Source organism: Macrotis lagotis, chromosome 3, assembly GCF_037893015.1.
Source record: "Macrotis lagotis isolate mMagLag1 chromosome 3, bilby.v1.9.chrom.fasta, whole genome shotgun sequence".
Lineage (NCBI taxonomy): Eukaryota > Metazoa > Chordata > Mammalia > Peramelemorphia > Peramelidae > Macrotis > Macrotis lagotis.
The window spans coordinates 186,683,483-186,705,763 of NC_133660.1; the positions used below are offsets into that span (position 1 = coordinate 186,683,483).

At 32.2% G+C, this 22,281-nt stretch overlaps 1 long non-coding RNA gene across 6 annotated transcripts in view; it reads right to left on the reverse strand.

Moving 5' to 3' along the window:
• The window catches only part of LOC141516365 (uncharacterized), a 105,993-nt gene extending 92,048 nt beyond the window's left edge, over positions 1-13,945 (reverse strand). For all 6 annotated transcript variants that reach the window (XR_012476671.1, XR_012476669.1, XR_012476672.1 and 3 more), the window contains exons 1-2: positions 13,870-13,945; positions 396-546 (exon numbers count right to left, since the gene is read on the reverse strand). This is a non-coding gene — a long non-coding RNA (uncharacterized LOC141516365). The remainder of the gene's footprint in view (positions 1-395; positions 547-13,869) is intronic.
• Positions 13,946-22,281: the final 8,336 nt, after the last annotated feature.

Sequence of the window (22,281 nt, forward strand, 5' to 3'; positions counted from 1 at the left end):
TTGTTTTTGTTTTGCTTTTATAAATATTTTTGTATATATGGATTCTTTTCCTGTTTCCTTGAACTCTTTCATGGATTTTCCTAATAGTAGCATCACTGGGTCAAAGATCTTGAACTATTTGATGTCTTTTTGAACATAGTCCTAAATAGCTTTCCATTATTATTCCAATTTGCAGTTCTGACTGTTGCAAAATAATGTGCTCTTTACCTATAAACCCTCCCACTTTCGAATACATACTTTGAATAATTTAATCCCTTGTCTTTCATCAGCAAGACAAAATCTGAGAGTGCCTGTATTAATCTGAAAAAACAGCATAATATGACTCTGAAACTAAATATGCCCAAGGTGCCCTGCTGGCATTGGTGATACAATGATAGAAATATTACAGATCCTACCCTCAGGGAGTTTGCATTCTACTAATTGGCTAGGACCTCTCTCTCTCTCTCTCTCTCCTCTTGAGTCACTCCAAATTTTGCTTCTTCAGAAGTAATGTTGCTTCATGAGTCACCATCTATAGACAATGTTTTCCACTTGAACTCTAACATCCTGTAAAACAATTATAAAAATGCTGCTGAGGATTTCTCTTTCTGTTTGATGATTCATTGGATATTATTAATCTCAGGCTTGCTGAACAAAGTTGCCTTTGTTGTTATACTTCTAAAAGATCATATGATTTTAATTTACTTGTAGGAAATATTTTGTTGGAAGAGAATCTCCTCTATATCCCTGCTCTACCAGAAATTTACATAATTCATCACTGGAAAGACCTTCCACTTCTACTTCCACTCCTCTAACATTCCAGAAAAAGTATTGCTATATATATATTACTTTTTTTAAATAATACATTTTTTAAAAAATATCTTTTAATCTTTATCTTAAATATAATGTCTAGCTTAGTAGGTATCTTTGTTCCTGATTGCTTTCTTCTTTTTCTATTTTTATTACATATTAATTTCTACTTCCTTTAGCTATCTCTGATATCATCTTAATGTGATCAACTCTTTTCTCCAGAACAACTAATTGAATCTAAATATTATCCCTTCATATAGTAAATATGTTGTGCTAAGGTGAACTAGAACTTGCTTCTATTTAGTAGGAACATTAGTAGGTCATTTAGGAAGCTGAACAGTGTTCTTAACAAGTTCCCATTACACAGGAAATAAATTGTTGAATTAAAGAATTTATAGCTTCTTCATGATATTTGATTTATAGATAAAATTGAAATATATAACATTCATATTAAAATGGACATATTAATTTAATTATGGTTGTAATATCATAATTAAAGCATGCAGTTATTTTATATTAATAATTTTGAGTAGCAAAGTATCTAAATGGATAGAGAGCTAGACTTGAAGACATTTACTAAATATATACTAGCTCACTGACCCTGGAAAAAATATCTTACAGAACTCTCAAAAACTATAATTCGGGGAGAAGTTATTGACATGCATTAATGGAGTATATTTTCTTTTCTAGGGCATACTTATAACAAGGAAATCAGTCTGAATTTGAATCAATTGATTGTAGAATATATAACATTAACAGACTCATTCTTATCAAGAAGCATGCTATCTGGATAGAATAGCAATATGCAATTTTAAGTATTCCTCTTTTAAAAGTTATGTTTCCTCCTTCTTAGGGAAAAAATTATATTTCCAAAAAAGGAGGCAATTAAATATAAAAATTTTTATGCATTCTATTTAATTAGAATCATAATGTTTATAGGAAGTTAATGAAAATAGTATTAAACATACTTGATGGAGTGATAATTGAAATTTTTAAAGGATAAATATATTTATTTGGGTAAAAGAAAGATTAATCTTAAACTGACATTCCTTTTTGAGGAAATAATTGATTGTTAATATTATCTTATTTAAAATTACAATGAAGCTTTAAAGTTAATAAAAATTTGTTTTGGTACATGGGTAGAGTAACAAAATTATTGAAGAAATATAAATATGATTTGAAACAGTTAAATGAAAATACTAAAGAGAAATTAAGAGAAAATATTCTAAAATTGAAAAATAAATTAAAATGTATAAATACTTTATATTCATGCTAAGTTATCTACTATGGGACAGTTAGTCTCTAAGAATTACCTTTGAATTATTACAGTCATGATTTCAGGGTACATGAAAGCAAATAAGGAAGGAATAAACAATCAGTAAGAATACATAGCAAGTCAAATTGGCCACAGAATTACTTCTAATTTATTTTGAATTCTCCTTTCATGTCCAGCTAATGGACTCTTCAGAGGTAGAATGGAAGTGAGTGAATTTTGTTTTTTCTTTCAGTTCATCAAGAGTCTCATGAGTGATTAAACAGGATTCATTTTGCAAAGACCAGTCTGATTTAAATTATTTTCATAACCACTTATTTTCTATACACTGAACTCAAACTAAATATGTGCTTGAGAACATTTTCACTGTAGGTTAAAAATACAATAAAGAGCAAGGGATAGCAGCAAAAGGGGACAAATGTCTTCAAAGGGAGGAAGGAGATAGTTTACAGAGTAGTTTGACCAATAATACAATCACTTACTCCCAGAGCTATGATTGTGAAGCAATAAATCATTCAGTGAGCATTTATTAAATGGTAACTAGGTTCAATAAGCTGGAGATTCAAAAACAAAAATAAAGTATCCTCTACCTTCAAGGAGGCTTGAAGATTCAGATGCTATCTCTATTAGTAGAGATAGCATCTGAACAGCTGAACATATTCAGAATAAACAAAAAAAATAAGCATATGTTAATTTTGAGGAAGTGGGCACAAGGACTGCAACTCATAGAGAGGAGACAATGTATATCACTAATTTCTATGCAGAGTCAGAGAGATAGTAATAGATAGAAAGTTCTAGGTGTAAAGAACAATAAGAACACTAGCTTGTCTAGCATATAGAGTATAGGTAAGCGAGACATATAACACTACAAAGGTATTATGAAGCCAGAGAGTCAAATTTATATTAAATAGTTAATTGACCTAGTACAACCCTTCTCCCAAGTCCCATATATTTGGGGGAAAAGCAGTGAAAGCAATTTTCAAAGTTAGATACTTTTCTAGGAACCTACTTTCTCTCATACAGCTGTTAGAGCAAAGTTAGACAAGTTGTTCTCTAAATCAAACTGAATTTTTTACCCAAACAGGACTTTTTGGAATAGTGAGAAGATAAGCAAGACATAGATATAAAAAATGATCCCCCCTTTCCCTCAAAGATTGCAATGTCTTAGAATTTACCACCTTTCATTCCCAATCAGTAAAAACTCTGATTCAAACACATAGTCAATGTTTTATACTTCTAAGATCATGAATTCATTTTTGTCAAGAAAAAATCTTCTGTTGTAATTTTCTGTATTAGAATAGCAAAAGTTATTTTCAAGAAAGTTGAAGACATTTACTGCAAATGAAATGTTAATCATTTGTCTTGTGTCTGTCAGACTGGGAAATCAATCTCCAGTGTTTAAAATTCAATGATTAAAAAGTGCTTAAGCAAAGTTAAAGCAAAGTTGTATTTTTATAGCCACACTTACAAAGTTCATCTGCAGTAGAGTTGATCAAATCTATCAAATTGTTTTAGCCACTAATTAATTAGGAGTCATTTATGGAGTTGAAGTCAGAAAGAGAGATGGGAAGAGGATTTGAATAGTGGTAGTTATTTCCAGAGCCAGTTTGATCTGGATTCTGACTCTGTCACATACTAACTATGTGACTTTGGGAGTAACTTCATCTTTCTAAGATATTAAGTTGCAGACAAACAATAGTTTTTTTTAAGATGTTACCTACAAGGTAAGGTAGATAGATGGCACTGAACCTGGAGTCAGGAAGGCTTGACTTTAAAACCAATCTCAGTCATTTACTATTTGTGTGAAACTGGTCAAGTAAGCTTCCTCAACTTTAAAACAGGAATAATAACGGCGTCTTCCTCTCTGGGTTGCATGGAGAATCATGAGGACTTAGAACAATATGGGCTAGATAAATGTTGGCAATTTTTTTAACTTGAAGTTTCATCTACCAATGAAATCACAGGTCTGATCTCTATCCAGAGTGCAAAAAAAAATTGTTTAGGGACAACTTAATAAAAACTATCAATCCTGATTACACCACATCATTAATTTACAAAAATCTTAGGGGCTGCTATGTGGACACCATCAATAAAAGGGAACAGAACACCATACTTTGATTGTCTGTCTTTCAGAAGACTATATTTTCTTTCATCAACCCTGTAAATTAATGTTTCTTATTCACAGAGTATTTTGATCACCCTTCTATTACAAGTAGCCAAAATTGATGTCGACTAAGAACCATTCAGTGCCTTAATCAAGGTCACATTGCAAATGGGTGACCACTAGACCAAGCCTAGTCTCCTGACTGCAAATCATGTTCTTCCCTAGTAGTCCCACAACTTTGTAGTAGATTTGAAATATAAAATACTGCTTTTTTGAAATGTATGCCAATAAACTTGATATCCTGAATGAAATAGGTGACTATTTACAAAAATGCAAAATGTTTAGATTAACAGAAGAGAAAAAAACATACTTAACCCAATTTCTGAAAAAGAAATTGAAGAAACCTTCAATAAACTCCCTAAGAAAAAGTTTCCAGGTCCAGATGAATTATGGGTGAATTCTACCAAACATTTAATTCCTATTCTACACAAACTATTTTTAAAAACAGGAGTACAAGGAGTTGTTCCAAATTCCTTTTAGGATACCAACATGGTGCTGATACCTAAACCAGGAAGCACCAAAACAGACAAAGAAAATTATAAACTAATCTCCCTAATTAACATTGATGCAAAAAATCTTAAATAAAAATTTAGCAAAGAGATTACAAGAATACATAAGCATAATATTCCATGATCAAGTAGAATTTATACCAGGTAGGAAGTAATAGTACAAAATTAGGAAAACACTCAACATAAGTAAACATTTCAATAGCAAAACCTGCAGAAATCATATGATTATCTCAATTGACACTGAAAAAGCCATTGATAAAATACAGCATCCATTCCTATTAAAAGTACTAGAAAGTTTAGGAATAAATGAAGTTTTCCATAAATTAATAAGTAGTATCTATCTAAGCCATCAGCAAATATTATGGAGATAAAGTTGGAGCATTTCCAATAAGACTGGTGTGAAATAAGGTTATCATTATCACCAATACTATTCAATATATTTTTAGAAATGTTAATTTTAGCAATAAGAGAATTGAAGGAATCAGAATTTGCATTAAGGAAACATAAGTTTTACTCTATGTAGATGATATGATGATATGATTGTATATTTAAAGAACCTGAGAAAATCATCAAAAAATGCCTTGAAACAATTACCAATTCAGTAAAGTAGCAGAATATAAAATAAACCCACATAAATCACCAGCATTTCTATATATGAAAAACAAAACCCAAGAGCAAGAGATAGAAAGAGAAATTCCATATAATGTAACTGTAGACAACTTTAAATTCCTGGGACTCTACCTTCCAAGACATATCCAGAAACTTTATAAGCACAGTTATAAAGTACTTCTCACCCAAATGAAGTCAGATATAAATAAGTAGAAAAATGTCAATTGCTCATGGCTAAGTAGTTAATAAAATAAAAATGACAGTTCTACCCAAATTAAATTACTTATTCAGTACCATACCAATCAAACTACTAAATAACTATTTTGCCAAGATAGAAAAAATAGTAACAAAATTTATCTGGAGCAAAAAAAAGGACAAGAATAGCAAGGAAAATGATAGGGAAAAATTATAAGAAGGTGATCTAGTTCTACCAGTTCTAAAACTATACATAAAGCGGCAGTCATCAAAACTTCCTGGTAATGGTTAAGAAATAGAATAATGGATCAGTGGATTAGGATAAGTTCAAAAGAAACACTAGTAAATGACTTCAATGATCTACTGTCTGACACAACCAAAGACATAAGTTTCTTAGATAAGAATTCAGTATTTGACAAAATTGTGTTGGGAAAACTGTAAAAAAAGTATATCAAAAACTAGGTATATACCTACATCTCACATCCTATACCAAAATAAGGTCAAAATTAATAAAGGATTTAGACATAAAGGGTGAAATTATAGATAAATTAATAGACCAAGAAATACTTTTTTCTATCAGATCAATGGAAAGGGGACAAATTTATGACCAAACAAGAATTAGAGCACATTATAAATTGTAAAATGAATGATTTTGACTATATTAAATTTAAAAAGTTTTTGAACTAATAAAATCAATACTTCCAAGATTAGAAGGAAAACAGAAAGCTAGGAAACAATCTTCACTACTAGGAGTTCTGATAAAGATCACATTCCTAAAATATATAGAGAGCTGCATCAAATTTATAAGGTCAAAAGTCATTCCTGAACTGATAAATGGTCAAAGGATATGAATAGGAAGTTTTCAAATGAAGAAATTAAAGTAATATATTTATGTATATATAGATATATAAATATATATAATCATATGAAAAAAATGCTCCAAGTCATTATTGATTAGAGAAAAGCAAATTAAAACAATTATGAGATATCACCTTATACCCATCAGACTGGTCAAGAGAACAAAAAGGGAAAATGATCAATGTGGGAGAGGTTGTGAGAGGATTGGGACATTGATGCATTGCTGATGGAATTGTGAAGTGATCTAACCATTCTGTAGAGCAATAGGGAACTATGCCCAAAGGGCAATGGAACTGTTCATGCCCTTTAACCAGCAATTCCAATTCTAGGCCTATAGCCAGAAAAAATAAAAAATGGGAAAAGTCCGGAAATGTTCCAACATATTCACAGGAGCTCTTTTTTGTAATGGCAAAGAATTAGAAATTGAGGGGATGCCCATCAATTGGGGAAATGGCTAAACAGGCTATGGTTCATGAATATTATAGAATATTATTGTTCTATAAGAAAGCATAAATGATCAGACTCAGGGAACATGAAAGACTTACAGGATCTGATGCTGAGAAGAACCAAGAGAACAATGCATACATTAACAACAACACTGTGAGATGATCAGTTGATACATACAGCTGCTCTCAAGTTCAGACAGCTAGAACAACCTTATTAGACCCACTATGGACCATGCTATCCCCATTCAGAGAAGAAAACAAAACAAAACAAATCAAAGCTATAAAAACCTTCAGAATCTGGTGAACATTACATTCACTTTTTAAAGGATATCTCTAATGTTTTTCTTTCCCTTAATCCTAATTCCTCATTCTGAAAATGATTAATCTGTAAACATGCTTAACACAAGTGTATATGTACAATATTAACCTGATTCTTCACCGCTGAGGGGATCAAGGTGGGAAGGGAGGGTGGAAGGAAATTTTGTAACTTAAAAATATACATATACATATGGATGAATGTTGAAAAACTTTTATAATATATATTTGGAAAAATGAAAAGCAGATACAAATTTTAGAAAAGGAAATATAAAGTAAAATTACCTATACCTGAGAAATAATAGCTTATATCTGGGTAACAATTATATCCAAGAAAAGGAATAAGAAAACTTCTCAAACTGAAATCTATCAAGAATAAAGTATTTAATTCATTTAATAATTTCCCACCATGATATTCTTGATGATTTTTTGAGAGGTAGAGAAAATGAATATCTAATTTCATCAGTGTAGGGGTTCCTATTAAGAAAATTCCCTTTGTCCATGTATAATAATTCTGTATTTTATAGTCTTAGAGAGTTGCCTAGGGCAGTGAGAGAGAAGTAATTTGCCATTACATAGTAATGGTCAAGCTTGTATTTCAACTTGTCTCTATTATGTCTCCAGTAATAATATATTATATATTATTGGTTTTGTTATTCTTATTATTCTAAAAGCATTTAACTCAGTCTTTACTTTAGAGAACAATAACATATTGCTTCTGTTTTCTTCCTAAAGCCTCTTCTGTCATAAAACACTTAGATTTTTGTAGCTCATTCAGAGGAAGATGTTTCTTGTTACATGTAGAACAATCAGACTTCATAAGTTCCAAATAATTAAATATTCACCCTTCCATGATAAGGTCAAATTAAATGGAAATGATAAGGACCTGATATTTTCAACCCTATAATATTTCATTACCTTTGAATCTGCCATATTGGTGAATTCCAAATGATCAATAACTTTTTTAAGGGAACTACATTCACATATCATATGCAAAACTATTCTGAAACAAATCAAGTTCAGAGTTAAATAACATATAGGTCTAAAACCCACAATATTAATAATCACTAAAATAAAGACATGATAGAGAAATCAGAATTTTGATCAAATTTTATCGTGGATTTAGAGTTCCAAGGAATCCTAAGATCATCTAACTAATTGTCTTATTTTACAGACATGGCCAAGAAGTTTAAATAACATGAGGAATTTACTAAATATCAAAAAGACAGCTTAGAATTCAAACATAAGTCCTCTAGCTACAGTGTCAAAGAACTTTCTATTCATCTTGCTGCCTCCTCTACAGATCATTTTTATTCAATCCAAAATGTATTAGTGATATTTTTAGGACCAGTTTTTAAAACATTTCATGTTTTTCAGAACAAAATTAATTTAGAATTTGATAAATCTCCTTCCATCAATTATTAGGAATGGAATATATTTTTAATTCTTAGATAAATGTTTATGTTTGAAAGTTATTGTTGCATTAAAACTTCTTTTAGCGTAATAATCCCGTTGTTGATTTTTTTCTGACCTTAAGTATAAACCTTAAAACAAAAATGGAAAATCCCTGATCATGTCTTATAGGTAAACACATCACCACTCTTGTCTGCATTTGCATAGTTCTTTGTTTCAGAATTCTCTTTATACATATTTTCTTTCATTTACACATAAATTATGAATACATTTCTAAATGGAAGAATCTTGAAGAGTCATCTAGCCTACCCTGGTCACTTTAAACATAAAAAAGACTCAGGAATAATAGGTGATTTGTATAAGATTTCACAAGTTCTATGTATCAGAATCAAGATCTGAATCCAAGTTTTCTGACTTCAGAGCAACTGGACTTTCCATGATACCTTGAAAAACTGGTCATTATAAAAATAATTACCATCATGTTTTAGATAAGGAAACTGCTGCTTAGAGGAATTGTGTCTTGTCCAAGATCCTTTATACTGTAAGGGTAATTGAAAGCCCACAATAAACTTCTCTTAGCCCAGTATTCATATGAGACTCCTTTCTTCCCCTTAGTCCTCAGAGAGAACTTGGTAGCTCTGTCACACACTTAGGTTTTTTGAACTGATTTACCTTTTAGACAGTAAATTTCAAGAGTGTGTGTGAAAAAAAATCTTATCTATCAAATATAATAACATATACAAAGCATTTTGCAAGCCCTAAAGGTGAATAAGGTTAGCTGTTATCTTCTCCAGTATTCTCTTCACATAAAGTGTATTTAATACTTAATCACATTAAGATAGATCGTATTAACAGGATAGCATTATGGTTGACAAGTTGCTATGAAATTTCATTAGAATTTCCTGATTTGTAGCTTTAAAAATGACCATTTTCATGGACTTGGAGATTTAAAATTTTCAGTTTGAAAATTGTAGAAATTAAATTCTGTATTATAAATGCCAAATTCTTTCTAGTAATGTATCAGCAGAAGGCCATTTACATTGACTAAGAAACAGTAAATAGACTCTATTTTAGGAGCATCTTTTTTGCTATTTTGGTTAATAATTGAAGATATTTAAGTGTTTTCTGCATTGTGACTCAATATGTGATACACAGTGAAAGAAATTGTGTTTTTATGTTGCTATGGCAGTAAGTGAATTGTCACAAATCAAACCATTTGACTTCTCTGAAAGAGCAAGTATGAAGAGCAGATGGTAGCGAGGGAGCAAATCTTTGATAATTAGTAAGAGAGATCTTTTATATAAGTCTTTCTAATTAGAGAACTCATGTCTAAATAACAATATAAAGGACCACTTGAATTAATAGAAATCTCTTATTCAGGGACCAAAAGAAAGATGTTTACAAATGTTTTCTGACTAAAATGACTAGTTCTAGGGTACAGTTAAAGGTAAAAAAAGAAGCCAATCAAGCTGAAAGGTTATCATAATGTCAATTATAAAGACAGAAATAAGCTATCCTCAAAAGATTTGCAAACTATTAACAATAATAGGAAGCATTACTCAAAAATCTTGAATAAGAGAAGTATACGTCAAAACATTTCTGAGGTTTTGCCTCAGACTTAGCAAATTGACAAAGATGACAAGTGATGGAAGTGCTTTCAATGCCAAGCTCTTGAATTTGTGCTTTAGCCTATACAGTATAGGGAACAAATGAACTTTCTTTGAACAGAGAAATTACATATTCAGATCTTTGTATTAGGAAGGTTATTTTGGTGGTTGTATAAAAGATAAAGAGGTGAGACCAGAAGACATAAATTTAAGTTATGTGACTATTGGAATGCTCTGATCAAGAGGTTTTGAAGCTATGAATTAGTGAGTGAAAAGAAGTGGAAGGACTGAAGAGATGTAGAAGGAAAATGTATAATACTTAGAAACAGAGGATATCACGTGAATGGCAACAGATAAAAAATTGATCTCATGAAATTAAATAACTGGAAAACTGATGGTATCCTCAGCAAAACTAGGAAATCCCATAGGCAAAAATGAATTAAGAAGGGAAGGCTCCTGACTTATCTCTGAGAAAAATTTCATATGTTTAAAATTTCATAAGTTAGCCTGTGCTAATAGATATCAATGGACAAAGGAAGATCCTTTGGTGCAAGAGTCCTGTTGCCTCAGTCTTAATTAGGCAATCATCAAGAATTCCCTATATGTAAATAAAGAAAGGGGTTAATCTATGTGATCATGCCCCAAGCAGTGTTGACTCTCAGATGTCTGCAACCCATATCCTGTAATCTCATCAAGATGACTTGGGGCCTCAATAAATTGAAGAGAGTTTGATCACAAGTTCCTTTGTGTTTCACTGCTATGGAAAAAAGAATATTAGACTTCTGGGTTACACTCTTGGTTTTGCCATTTATTTGTTGTATACAACCTTATCTAGAGAATTTGACCTTTTGAGGCCTCAGGTTCCATATCTGAAAAAGGAGGATTTTATATTAGATGTACTTTAAGTTTTCTGCCAACTCTGAGACTGATATTCTAGTAATATAGAGATAAGTCAGCATATCTCATCAGTGGCAAAGTTTATAACCAATCTCAACCTTCTCTTGCAGGTTTTTTGCCATATCCTTTCATAAGTCCTCCAGAGATTTTGTAACAAAGAGGAGAGCCTTCTGTTAAATTTCCTAAGACTAAGTTGAGAGCCATCTATTTCATTAAATATCCACTATTTCTCTTGCTAGTTCATTTGTCCTCCTGAAGATCACATTTCATATCTTCTGATTTTCAAATATGGAAGATGTTAAGTTGAACTGACTGACTGTGACTTCATGATATTTCATATCTTTCTGACTGCTTGTAGTATTTTCTCCTTGCCATGGGAACTCTAGAATTTAGTTATATTATTCCTGGGAGTTTTCATTTAGTGATCTCTTTCAGGAGTTGAACAATGGTTTCTAAGATCAAGTCTCTTGCAAAAAAGAATCCACTATTTTACTTCCTGGTTCTAGAATATCATACCTGTTTTCTTTGATAATTTCTTGAAAGATGGTATCTGGCCTTTTTTTTTTTTTTGCTAATGACATACAGATAGTTAAATGATTCTTAAATTATCTCTCCTATTATCTGTTTTTTCAGGTAGTTGTTTTCCAATGAAATATTTCACTTTTTCTTCTTTTTTCAATCTTATAACTTTATTTTATTGTCTTTTGATATCTCATGAAGTCATTAGCTTCTATTTGCTTAATTCTAATTTTTAAGTAATTATTTTTCAGTGAGCTTTTGCACCTTTCCTTGTCTATTTGGCCAGTTCTTTTTTAAGGACTTTTTTTTTTTTTTTTTTTTTTAGTGAATGCTTGTAACTTTTTTTTTCAATTTGTTCAATTTTTTTTATGAAGTTCTTTTCTAATTAGTTGTCTAACCCCATTGCAATCTATGGAGAGAGAGTTCCAAAAGCCACCACTGGCCATTCAATTGCCCTAAAGGCCAGGTCCTTTCACCTGGTCAACACTGGACTCTTACCCCAGGGAGACATAACTTCCCTGTGTGAGGACTGTAGGGTGTTGGTCTTCATAGGGTGTGGAAGGGAGCCCTTAGGGAATCCATTACAAAGGGGGCATGGCCCAGCCAATTACAAGATTGGAAGAGTTTTCCTAATCCCATTCCAGGGATAGCAAACCCCAAACCAGTTCTCATCCAGTCAAGAGTGACCTAGAGATTTTGACCTAATGCAACTGAGTTTGCCCAATTAGGTAACTGAATATTAACCCACACACCCCCTGTGACAATTGGCATGTGATGTATTGTATGATGTGGGGGGAATCATATTAGGAGCATGTTATGGAACGGGTGGATCTCTTAGATTGTAACTCGAACTCTGAGAGCCTATGAAAATCCAAGAGGGAGGGGAAAGAGTTTCTGAAGACCATAAATTATCTAATGTTCCAAGACCACTTCATGCCTTAGATGAGGTACCCATATCTTGCAAGGTTCGCGAATAAAATGTACAATTTTCTCTCACTCTAGCAGATTTTTCTTTTCATTCATTTATAATATCTGTCAACCTTCTAAAGTTCTCTTGGGCAGAAAAACTGTTCATTAAAACCTTTTGTTGGTTTTGCCACTCTGGATTTCTTTTTTTATTTTATTTTATTTTATTTTTTTTGCCACTTTGGATTTCATATGGAGCCATTATTTTAAAAATTGTTTGCAGGGGAATTTGGGAAAGCTCAATTGAATCTTTGCTTTTACTCCACCATCTTGTCTCTCAATGGCAGTAAATTTTTTTACTTGACCTCACTTGCTAGTTGGGAAGCAGAATAATTCCTAGTATGTCTTACTGATTTTAAAACTAATGTAATAGTAAGTTGGTATTGCTATTCTGGTAAATAGGCATACATGTCAGTCACTTAATTTCACTCCCCCCAAAAATGTGTGTGTGTGTGTGTGTGTGTGTCTGTGTGTGTGTCTGTGTGTGTATAGGTGGATGGAGTTTCCCCGGGTTATTCACTTTGGGTTTGGGCTTGTCACCTCTCCACCTCTTCCTTTCTAGAGAGTAGTGTCCTTTCAAACCAGAGCAGGAGTCAAAGGAATTATTAGCAACCCATGATACAACTCAGCTAGAGACCCTAGCTTTGCAGACTTACTCTGATCCTAGGAAAACCCAAATGATAATATTTCCATGCTCTGCCAAGTTGCTAAAAATCATCAATAATATCCTTGCCTTTGAATATAATCCCTCAGCTATTGGATGCTGGTAACAAAGCAATTTAAGTTTCTTTCCTTTCCAGGTTTCCCAATTGCCTTCCTTAAAGCTATATCCAGCCCTTAGTCCACACAATTGAGCAATTAATCATGGTTTTAAAGAATAGGAATTAAAGTTAGCAGACATAAAACTTCCAAGAGCCTGCAGCTTAGTCCTTCATTAAGCAAAAAACAACAAGGTTGCTTTCTCTCTTTCTCTCTCTCTCTCTCTCTCTCTCTGGCATCTGCAGAAGGTGAAGTGGGGACAGCTTTGCACTGTGGGCCAGAATTAAGCCCCTCAGCCAGCTAGACATAGCCTCTGCTTAGTAATTATCTAGCTTCAGCATCCTGGCTGTGATCTGCTCTATTCAGATCATGTCTACTCATTCCTTGCATCTCTCTTTATATAGCCCACTGTCATCTCTGAAAATATAATCTCTTATGTCAGTTGACATTCTGTTAAGCAGGTCTACCCTTAAGGTCCAGATTCTTCCTTCACTAGGAGACTCAGTCACCTTCTCCTAAATCACTTAATTATCCAAAAATGCGAACTTACTTGTATCCTGTCCATCATCCATTTGTCACTGTTACCACTCTCAGCAGTGTTTGGGAGAGGGACATATTGGAAAAAGTTAAACCAATAGATGCTAGTTATACAATGACAACACAGAACCAGTAGGTTGACATCACAATGACATGTAACCTAATTTTCCCAGAGATAAAGCATGAAGACTACATGTTTATTCAGTCTGTCTTGAATATTTTAAGCAATCTGTTCTGATAAGATAAATTTGTGATCTTATTCTAGTGGTTTCAAGGGGCAAGAGTTAACTTGACAAAATTTTAAAAGTGGATATAAATAATTTTAGCTTGATCCAGTATCACCTTCAAACAAATAGAAATCCTGTTATTTCTCAACCTCAAAACTAAAACAGTCAGACAAACCTAGTAAATTATCTCTATGGACCCAGTATCTATGTTGCCAGAAATTGTTAGCACTTTTATTATTATGAACTTTGTTTGTGAAATAAAATCAATGAAACCTTATTAAGAATGATTTTAAATGAATAAAATGAAATATACAATATTTCAAAAGATGCCAATTAGAGCAAAATATGATTATAATTTGTTCTTACCATCTATAGTAATGAACTTCTGAAATTTTCCTCTAAATCCTGATTAAGAATTTTTACACATATGTATATATTTTTCACATATATACCTATATGTATATACATATGTGTAAATTATATTGGTATATTATATAATAGCATATTATATATAATACTATATGTGTGACATCATATATCATTATTTATGTGATATTATATATAAATATATAACATAATACATGATGTGATTATAATATAATAATGCAATATCTAAAGTAATGTAATGTAATATAATGTGATATAAAAAACTCAGCCTTCATACACACAGACATATACATATATATGTGTGTTGTGTGCTTGTGCGTGTGTGTGTGTTTGTGTATGTGTGTGAAGGCAGCTGGGGTTTCCCTAGGATATTCACTTTATAACTGGGCTTGTCACCTCTCCACCTATTCCTTTCTGGAGAGTAGTTTATATACATATACATATATACATATACATATACATATACATATACATATACATATACATATACATATACATATACATATACATATACATATACATATACATATACATATACGTATACGTATACGTATACGTATATATATGTGTGTGTATTTATATAGAGAAATATAGATATATGTGTGTATAGATATATGTATATGTGTTTATTTGTCTCTGTGTTTGTATAGATATATGTGTACATTCAAGTGTCATATGTGTACATATGTATACATACATGTGTAATTTCCAGGCGACAATAAAAGATTTTACCAATCCAACAAAATAATTAATATTTTTATTATGCTTCAATGTTCGATGAAATTCTTTATGCACATTTGGTCATTGAAGCCTAACAACAACACTATAAGGTATACCTTTCCAGTATTATCAGTTCCATTTTACAAAGGAGAAAACTAAGGTTCAGAGAGATTTGCTCATGGTCAGAGTCTGGATACAAGTTCTTTTATAATTTAATTCAGGACTCTCCACTTCATCATGCATCAGCAAACAACAGAAAGAGGAGTGAGGAAAGTTTTCATGTTACCAATAAAACTCTAATGTTACCTACCTTAATAGTGAGTTCTGGATTAATCCCACTGTAGTTTTCCACATTGACAAAGACCAACCTATTTTATTTCAGCAACATTTTAAACCTACTATTATTAGCATTAACAAATAACCCAAAACATTTTTGTATAGTCTAAATCCAAAACATACCTAAATCCAGAACGTTTTTCCAATGTAAAATAAAAGTTCTTTTCTACCACAACTTATATTTTCCAGCTAAAAAGAAAAATCTTGCTCTGTCTTCAAGATCAGTGTTATATGCTTTTATTGTCATAAAAGCAACTAGTAATGCATGATTTTAAGCAATGGAATGAATCTGTATAATGCTGTGAGATGTATAAATGCAAACAGTGAACCTATCTATGCAGCAAGGAGAAAAGGAAGGGTTCTTTTTTATAAAGATGCACATTTAAACAAGAAAAAAACTTTCCACAAGGAGCTGCAACTAATTTCAAATCAAGCAAATTGTGACTATAGCATAAAAAATAATTTTCATTTACATAGGTTGAGAAAGGAAATTTTGGTTAAATGTTATTCCAGTTTCACATTACCTGATGACATCAGTTTCACCATCTTTGAACACAAAAACCATCAGTGTCATTATTACCTCAACTGGAAGTAAATCTTTTTTATTACATTCAATTTTTACTCCAATATGTTCAGGTGGGAATTCTATCAGCAAATTCAAATGCTGGGAGTCCATGGAATTGTTGAGCATTTTCAGGATAAGTTTACTAGCTTATCTGTTTTTTTTTCTTTACTGTAGACACTATTACACAGAATCTGAGTATAACATGCAGAATTATAAGTTTAGATTTCTAAAGGGTATCAATGTCCACCTAATCTAAATCGTAACTGAAGAAGACTCACTACCTGACCAGTAGTGATTTATTCTCAGTTTGAAAATATTTAAGGAGACCATAAGATCATAAGCTTATATAGCTGAACGGAAGCCCAGTGATCATAGAATTCAACTCCTTTATTTAACAGATAAGAAAACTGAGACCCAGATAGGTTTTATGACTTGCCTAGTATTGAACAGTTAGTGTTTGAGACAGGAATGGAATCCATGTCTTTTTGACACCAAGTCTTGAATATTGCTAAGTGTACTATGATGCCTCTCACTAAAAGCACTAGTAGCTTATATGTGAAACCTTTTACAAACCCTCTCGAGTTAATTTCCTATTTATCTTGTTTTATACCTTGCTTTGTATATGTGTGTGTGTTGTGCGTGTGTGTGTGTGTGTGTGTGTGTGTGTGTGTGTGTTTGCAGATTTTCTATTTCATTAGATTGGTAATGTTCCTTCACCTCAGGTATTGTCTTTTGTCTCACTTTGTATGCTCAGCACTTAGCCGAGTATCTGTCACATAGTAGGTGCTTAATAAATGCAGATTTTTCTATTAAGAAAATTACTAGTAATAAATACTTTAAGATTTATAAAGAACTTTACATATTTTATGATTTGAGGTAATGACTGTAGTAAACATGTAATGCAATGCCAACATCTCCATTTTACAAATGAGCAAATTGAAGTAAAATAAGGCAAATAAAGAGATTTATATTGTTATAAATCTATTACTCTGAGACAGAATTTCACGCCCTAAAAATTAAGCCAGCCAAATAGAACTCACTACCTACTAAAAATCACTTATTTAATTTAATGGTAGGTTTAGCCATTAGGAATTATTTTCTAATAGTAAGTCTAAAGCCCTTTGCAATTTGCAACCCTTATTTCTGATTATGTTGACTAGTGCCAAGAAGTTTAAAGTGTATTCTATGTTAAAATATTTTTCATACTTTAAGACAATTATCAAAACAGTGGTGAATATTCTCCTCTTCTTAAACATCTGATAATCAAAGTCTGTGTCTATGAGATGAATGAGAGAAACAATAAAAGGATTTATTTTTTCTTAGAACACTGGGTTTGATTTTAAAGTTATTTGATTCAAATCTCATGCTTTATTCTTTCTACTTTTGGAACATTGAAAAACTGGGATTTTACTTCTTCATCTGTAAATATCCCATATGGTCTCTAAAGTCCTTTCTCACAACCCTAAATTTGTAATCTTATGATTCTTTCTTAATTTGGGAAAGCATGTTAGTACACCATACAAAAGTAAAGCAAGAAATCAATGTCATTATGTAAAAGTTTGGAGTAGATGACTTCTGAGGTTCCTTTCAACTATATTTCTTTGATTCCAGAAGTAGTGAATAACAATATCATTTATCAATTAGGCAAAATAATGGAAAAAAGAAATAGATATTTCTAAGTATTATAGTGATCCAGGAAGAAAAGACATTAAAAACTTAACTAATATCTTCAGAAAATAAATTGTTTGTAGAATGGTTTCTTGGATTTAAATAAAGTGACTAGTGCTGATTGTAGTCTAGGTTTAATGTGCCTTTTTTGGAAATAGAATTTTCCATAGAATACATAGACCAGGGACTATTCTTTTGGGCTCTTCTAGGAAATAAGACTCTCTGGCAAGTCTACCAGATATAAAAAAAAATGATAGCATGATTCATTCTTTGAGCTAAGAGTACACCAATTTAATGCAACAAAGGATATAAATTTAGGTCAGCAGAGCTTAGAATCATAGATTTAAAACTGTAAGGGATCATAGAAACCATCTAGTCTAACCATGTTATGCATAAGGATTTGTGTACAGAAGAGTTATCAGCCCTAAAAGCAATTATCAGAGGTAGAATTTGGACCCAAATCTTTTTTAAACTAGATCTAATGTTCTTTCCACAAAAATATGCTGTGGTCCCATGTTTATATCCAGTTCCACTGTTAGAAGAATAAATGTGAACCATAACAAGAAAGGGAGAAAAATTATTGGAGAAAATCAATATGGGAAAGTTTGCTTGATTAGGTCAGAAATAAAAATGAAGTTAACAAATCCTTAATGAATTCCAGATATTTTCATACAAATTATCCATCTTTATTTTTGTAGAGAGATAGAAACATCATCTTTAGTAAAAAATGAATAAATAAAATAAAAATTGCATTAGGGATGATATCCAAGATTTTTCTTGGTTTAGATAAACTAAACATGATATTAATGGAGCAAAAGACCCCACTGTTCTTGCCCAATGGACATTACCATACTTAAATATCATTTTCTTTGAAATTATCTAAAGAACTAGTCCAAGAAAGGAACTAATAAAGTGACTTTCTTTGGTTTGATCATGAATAACATTATCATTTTTGACTCATCTTCGTTATTTCTTTATCTCCACCCTCTCATTGCCTACACACAATCTGTGATTTACCCTACAACAAGATTAGCTGTGGGTTGTTTGCATTAAGGGAAATTTGGGTGAACAGTAATTTTTGAATTTTTAAAAAATGTATTGAGTCCTTTAAACACTTAAGGAAAAATTTTATATAAAAGTAAAATCCCATATTTATCAAAACATGGTAGATCAATAGCATGTTCCTACCTTGTTAGACTGAGAAAAAAGAATTATTTCTAAAATTTTAAAGGGTTGAATGTTTAAGGAAATTCCACGTAATAATATAACTAGCCTAGTTTTTAATGTTCTGAGAAAGTTTTGATGTGAGATTTTTAACATGATACTTACCTTCCAGGCTATCTCCTCAGAGATAATCTTTGAACTTCCATAGATTTCTGTTTTGTTTTGTTTTGTTTTGTTTTTAGCTTTTTGCAAAGCAAATGGGGTTAAGTGGCTTGCCCTTAGGCCACACAGCTAGGTAATTATTAAGTGTCTTAGACTGGATTTGAACCCAGGTACTCCTGACTCCAGGGCCAGTGCTTTATCCACTGCGCCACCTAGCCACCCCTCTTCCATAGATTTCAAATGAACTTTTTCCATTTTAAAAGCTCTACAAAACTAAAGAAAATGTGTGGGGGTGAGGATGAGGTTGGAAGGAATTTTAAATATCTATTTCTCATAAACATGTTTTGCTTCATAATTTGGAATAGATTGTTAGATCAAGCTTATAAAATTATATATAGCATGAAACTTTTTAACACTTCTAGCATCAGTATTCTGATAAGCATTTATTGAGTACAAGAAATTCTCTTAATAATCCCTATGCAAATTGTTCAATAAAAAAGTTATTAAGCATCTACTATTTCTCTAATTGATAAATGGTCAAAGGATATGAATAGATGGTTTTCAAATGAAGAAATTAAAGCTATATATAATCATATGAAAAAATGTTCCAAATCATTATTATTGATTAGAGAAATGCAAATTAAAACAGCAATGAGGTATCACCTCACACCTATCACATTGGCCAAGAAGAGAAAAAGAGAAAATGATCAATGTTGGAAGGGTTGTGGGAGCATTGGGATATTGATGCATTGATGGTAGGTTTGTGAATGGATCCAACCATTCTGCGGAGCAATACTGAATTATGCATAAAGATCAATAAAAATGTCCATTCCCTTTGACCTAGCAATTCAGATTCTAGGTCTCTATCCAGAAGAAATCATAAAAAGTGAGAAAACTCCCACATGTTCCAAAATATTCATAGCAACTCTTTTTTGTAGGGGCAAAGTATTAGAAATTGAGGGTATGTCCATCAACTGATGAATAGCTAAATAAATTATGGTACATGGATACCATGGAATATTATTGTTCCATAAGAAATCATAAATGGTCAGACTCTGAAGAAGCCTGGAATGACTTACAGAACCAAGACAACAATGTACACATTGACAACAGCATTGTAAGATGATCACACTTGATGGAAGCAGCTCCTCTCAGAATTTCAGAGAAGTAGGACAATCATATTATATAGGTTATGGACAATGTTAGTCCAGTCCAGAGGGAAAAAAACAAAACACACATAAAACAAACTTTCAGAATCTGATGAACACTTTATAAAAATTATTTATGTCTTTTCCTTAATCCTAATTCCTCATATAGAAAAGAATTATTCTGTAAACATGTTTATCAATAATATGTTTGTACAAGACTAATCTGACTATTCACCACTGAGGGGAGGGGAATAGGAAGGGAAGGTGGAAGTAAATTTTGTAACTTAAAAATATACATGTGCGTATGTATGAAAAAAAAATAAATAACTTAAAAAAACCTGTCTGTTATGTGTCAGGTATTATGCTATTTGTTGTAGTACAAATAAAAACAAGGAAACTACCACATCCTGGGCTCACTTTCTAATGAAAGAAAAAATATCATTGTGAAAAAAGAATATATATATATATATTGTGTAGCATAATTTAAAGAGTATAAATGCAAATATATAGAAAATAGTTAATCATAAGTTAGTTTTAGAGGAAAGGTACAACAATTTGGAAGATTAGGAATAACTTCCCATAGGAGATGATTCCTGAACTCCACTCAAATGTATAGAGCAAATAAATGAAGCATTATGTAGATCTCAGAGTGCTGAAGGAGGAATAAAGGTCAATGACGCTGGAAACATAATTATTGTCATATCATGTGGACTTTAAAAATTAAACAAAGGGATTCATATTCTTAAGCACAAGTTGCAAGAAACCATTTGTATTGGTTGAGTTGGGGAGGCGTACAATAAGATTTAAATCTAAAGACAGTGACTTTGAGTTTGGGGAGATTCTTGAAATGCAGAAAGACTTGAGGTAGAGAATAAGGAAGGAGACTATAACTATAATCTTGGTTCAAGATTATGAGTATTTGGTGAAGGCAACTACTGTGTGAATGAAGAGAAAAGCTGTAATGTATGAGATGTTATGTAGTTAAATTGGCAAACTTTGACAACTAACCGAATATGTGGCATGTGATACAAAGAGGAATAAATGATAGTAACATTAAAACCAGATTTTGGAAAAATAGTGCTATAGAATGTTGTGGCTTGTTTCACCTTGGGGCCCACAGTGATTACCTCCTTCCCAGAGGGAAGCTGAGAATAAGGAGTCAAGCCACCACTGCCTTAAGCCTCCAGATCAATTTTATTACTGCTTAGCTTCTACATATATACTGTTAGGTCTTCCGGGATAGAACAAAGAAAATGAGGGAATGGAGGTGTACAAGCAGGGTGTACGTGCAGAGTCTTCTGTTACAGGATAAGGGGGTATGTTAGGGGGGAGGTGGTAAAACACTTGTGCCCTTGGGCTGTGGGGTGGGATGTCCAGCTCCCAAGGACTCCGATGCACCTTATCTCTCAGGGTGGCATGCCAGCTCCTGAGACTGTCCAGGTGGCGATCCATTAGAATAGCCTGTGTTCCCACAATAGAAAGAAATAGGGAAGTTGTAGAACATGAGATAGTTTGAGTAAAAAAGGTGGTGAGGTCACTTTTAAGAATGTTGAGTTTAAGATGTCTTGGGTCATGGATTTTGAAATGTCCAATAGATTTGTGAGAGGACTGAATTTCAAAGAAAACTGACCCAGATAGAAAAATTTGGAAGTCATCTATAGGAAGATGTTGAGTGAGATTAGGGTCTAGTGAAAAACCTTAGCAAAGTTTAGAAACCATGATGTGTGTGATGAGCTAACAAAGGAAATTGAGAAAGAGTAATGATATCAGGGACTTGGTGGTGAACCAAGAAGAGTTTAGTAGCATCAATATTTTTTGACTGTTTTTGGAATATTCTTCCTCTTCCTCCCTTGAAGTCCTAAGTAATATCCTCCATTCTTCAAGAAATCCTTCTCAAGGTAGGATGCAGAGCCAAGATGGCAAAGTAAAGGTAGATACCCATTCAAGTTTTCCATCAAATCCTTCCAAAACTGAAACAATTTTCCAGTCCAAGACAAACTTAAAAGGCTGGCAAGGAAACTCTCTTGTGCCAGGGTAAGAGTTGAACC